This window comes from Orcinus orca, chromosome X, assembly GCF_937001465.1.
Source record: "Orcinus orca chromosome X, mOrcOrc1.1, whole genome shotgun sequence".
Taxonomy (NCBI): domain Eukaryota; kingdom Metazoa; phylum Chordata; class Mammalia; order Artiodactyla; family Delphinidae; genus Orcinus; species Orcinus orca.
The window spans coordinates 43,365,522-43,369,593 of NC_064580.1; the positions used below are offsets into that span (position 1 = coordinate 43,365,522).

The 4,072-nt window shown below is 49.6% G+C and overlaps 1 pseudogene; it reads right to left on the reverse strand.

Moving 5' to 3' along the window:
• Positions 1-327: 327 nt before the first annotated feature.
• Positions 328-3,752, reverse strand: LOC117197516 (SUZ domain-containing protein 1-like; annotated as a pseudogene).
• Positions 3,753-4,072: the final 320 nt, after the last annotated feature.

A 4,072-nucleotide genomic window follows, 5' to 3' on the forward strand; every position in this document is an offset into this window, starting at 1 on the left:
GGTCTTGTTTGGCATCTTGGGTGGAAGCTGACCACCTCATGATGTCATCTACTTACTTGGTCTGAAGTTCTTAGGAAAGCAGTCTACCTTGTGGCAACATCTGCTTCTGGGGGCTCTCGAGAGACCCTCTGTTTATTTTTTTCAAGTTTAAAACATGTATTTAAAATGCAATTTATAAAATGCTTAATCTGCTGACTCAGGAGCCCGCGGTGCAGGGTGGGGTAGGGTGGGCAGCTGCCCATTAGACCAGCAGAGCGGGACTGCAGGGGTGCGGCCCTCCCTCCCATACCCTTCTGTTCAGATACCCAAGGGGCCCATGTGCACCCCTGGGATCACATGGCCGAACACAGGACTCCAGAGGTTTCCAGAGTCTTTGCCTACCAGGGAGGCTGGGGCGGCCCTGCCAGCCCATCTCTGAGCAGAGCATCCCCAGATGGGGCAGAGCTGCATATGGCTGGGCTAGACAGGGAGGGGTGGGGCAGTGGGCTCTGGAAGGGGCTGATGGTAGCAGATAGGGTGTTGCCGCCTGCCTGCAGGTGGGGAGCACCCTGACTGAGTGGGTAGCAAAGGGTTGGTCACCAGGCCCAGACCCCCAGCTCCTTTGGTTATAGGATGACATCAGAGTAGTGGCTCATGGGAAGCAGTTAGCTGGAAGGTCTGAGGCCTGGCTCATAGAGTCAGGGAGGAGCTGGGAGAAGGGGACAGTACTGTGAAGGCAGATAAGGGGCAGCAGCCTCAGGTTTCTGTCCCCCACTCCCCTGGTGTTTTGCAAGCCAAAGCCTACAGCTTATTTTTTTTTTTTAATTTTTAAAAAGAAAAGTGATTTATAAAAGCAAAAAATTAAAAATCTCCTTATTGTTAATATTTTAATATGCATTGTTATATGTATTGAATAAAATGTGAAAATAAAAAAAAAAGAAAAAGCACTTAAGGAAAGTTACAGACAACTGCATAAAAACAACAACAAAAACCAAAAACACCCACAAACACACACACAAAATCCAAACTGTTTCCCCATCTCCCCTCCCACCTCCCCCCAACACCATAGCTTCCTGTTTTCATTTCTTTCTTTTTAAAATTTTGCCTGCCACCTCTCCATCTGGGAAGCCAGGATATGACTGCTGGTGGGTGGTGACAGGCACACAGCAGGCAGAGCCCCATCTTTGGCCAGAGGGAGGTGAGAGCATCAGGCCCTACTACATCCTTGATCCACAGACACCCATCAGCCAGTCTCCCCTTGGCATCCACTAGAGAAGGGGAGCAAGAACAGGTGGTCCCGACGGCTGAGCAATCAGCACTTCTGGCCTTCCCACCTGGCCTACCTCTGTACCTTCTCCAACTGAAAAGGATAGTTTCATCTTGGGCCAGAAACCATTATTACATGAGGGATGGACACTATCCATTTAGAATGCAGAAACTTGGTCTTGGCAGTGGAACTGTAAAGACAGCTGCAACCTTCTCCCGTCCCCACTCCTGGAGGTCATTTCCCCTCAGAGCAGCCTGTGGGCACCATTCAACATCCTTCAGGTTCTTACTGACTGAAGCTTTGTTCCAGCTCTGCTCACAGACAATTTCCTGCCTTCATGTAGTTGTAAGCCTGTGGACTAAATGCTGACTCAACTGACAGCTGAACTTTCCTCCTTTGGGAAGATATAGTGGGCCAAGACTTACATAAATGTCACACCAACCACTCCTGAACGAGGAGGCCATCTGGCTGGCTGAGGGATATAAGGTGCAATGCGATGGAAGAGATCAGAAAGCCCGAGAGGGGCCAGAGTGTACACACACAGCTGCTCTAGGCAGGGCCCCCTAAGTCTCTTCCCCCTCAAAGAACCAAAGCAAATCTCCAGGCTCCAAGGACAGAGGGGAAACTGCCTTCATTCCAGGCCCTTGCTCTGGAAGATGGGTTGGAGGATAGCCTAGGCCTATGGGGAACCAGTCTGTCATTACCAATCTTTGCAATGCACAGCTTGTCTCTTCCCAAATGTATTGAGAATGGTCTGCTCCCAAGGTAGTGATTTCACAAGGGAAATGTGCTGGATAGAGTTACAGAGTTGATGCCATCAACAGAGATGGCACTCCACAGACCCTTGAGAGTTCTAAGCCTTACTGGAGCAGGAAGATCTACCTACTTTCTGACCATACTCGGCAGAAGGCTTGGAGTCCTGGAGTCAAGACTCTCTCCTGGCTTTCCTTGTGCTGACAGCAAAATACTGAGCAAGGCCTGCAGCCCTTACTTTTTTTTTCTACTTTTTGGCCACACCGCGTGGCATGTGGGATCTTAGTTCCCCGAACAGGGATCCAACCTGCACCCCCTGCAGTGGAAGTGCGGAGCCTTAACCACTGGACCACCAGGGAAGTTCCTCATAGCCCTTTCTCCTAAAGCCCCAAAGTGCAGCCTCACTCCTTGCCCACTTCTAGAAGTAGTAAGCCTCCTGAGAGGTTTTGGAAGGGGAAGTCTGTTCACTTGCCCTATCTTCCAAAATACACTAGAGTTGAGGGGTTGGCACCCTCCCCAGGCTCTCTGAGCCTATAGAGCTAGCCCAGTCTTCAGGTAGTACCCAGATGCTCTGGGACTTAGCTGGGGGGAGGGAGGTATAGGCATGGGGTGCTCATCTGTCCTGGGGGCTACAGAGCCCTGCCCCTTTTCTGGGCTGCAGTAGGAATACAGAAGCTAAGCTCACCAAAATCCTATTGGTTAATGTTTCTAGTGAATTGCCCAGAAACATTTTTAAGTAGACTACCAAACTACTCTTTCTCAATTAAAAATTCATTAAACTGCTAAAACCCCTCCCATGCACTTCTACTTTTGCAAATCAAATATTGTATAAACAAACAAAAATAGGAAGCAAAGAAACAAAAAGGATATTTTCAGATGGAACTTGCTTTTAAGTGATGAAAACATGCACTTGAGCATGGGTAGATGGGAGTTCTCATTTGTGTTTTAAAATCCCAAATTAATGAGCATGATAAACTGTTATTGCTGGCACTGGCTTTACCCCAAGTGGCCAAGTGGCACTGTCTGACTCTCTGAGTCCTTGGTGGGTCCCCCCCAACCCTCCTCTAACCCCACCCTTTCCCTTTCCATTGACTTGGGACAGCCCTTCTAGACATGCCAATCACAGTGGGGGGAGGAAGGTCACAGTACATGGGGTTCAAGGTCACAGTGGGCGGAGCAAAGGGAATCACATTGCAAGTAAGTCAGGTTGTTCCCTCTGCTCAAGTCCAGCTGTCTGCCACAGCAGTGCGACCCACAGCGGACGACCCAAGAAGTGGTGACAGAGGCAGTGGCGGTGGCATCCTTTCCTGCCCGCATTTATCTGTGCTGTTTGAAGCCTTGTAACCCATCAGGACCCAACAGCTGTCTGATCACATTGTTGGGCTGCCTGCTGTCTTCAGGTTGGGAGATCCTGGCTGGCCTGTCGAGGATGGGTTTCTCTTGCTCCTCCTCTGGGCTGGTGCTGCCCATGATCCACTTCCAGGCCTCTGCGTACTCTGCCTCACGCTGCACTAGGGACTTGACGGGAAGGGCTGGCCTGCTGGTGGAGTTGGGGCTGCTGACCACACCAATGCTGGTGGGCTTCTTGAAGATGCGGATCTGTGGAAGGGTCCCATGGGAAGGCTATCGTCCTGAATCACAATGGGCACTTTGGAGGAGATTTGGATTTCCCCACTGTCTGCCGCCTCCCAGCTCTCAGGGACTTCCTCATCTTCCATCTTACTCACCGCTTTCAGAGAGTTTAGAGTCTGCAGTTGGGTTTAGAGTCTGCAGTTGGGATGCAGTTGGGATGGACTTCCATTTAGAGTAGATTTCAACATCTTTTCAGTTGAGAAACACCAATCCAGGGTTTGACCCCCGGGGTTTGGCAGCAGTGTTAGTGATGTAAAGAGGATGATTCAAGGGCCCTTTTAATAGGGATCAAGATTAGTTTTCTGGTTGCCTTGAGAGAACTAAGTCTCCAATTTGTAGGTTATATAGTGGTTTGCATAGGAGAAATGAAGGAAAAGCAGCTTCCACCTGTTGAAGAGAAGTTTGGGAATGATGAATAAATTTCTTACCATATTTTAGAAT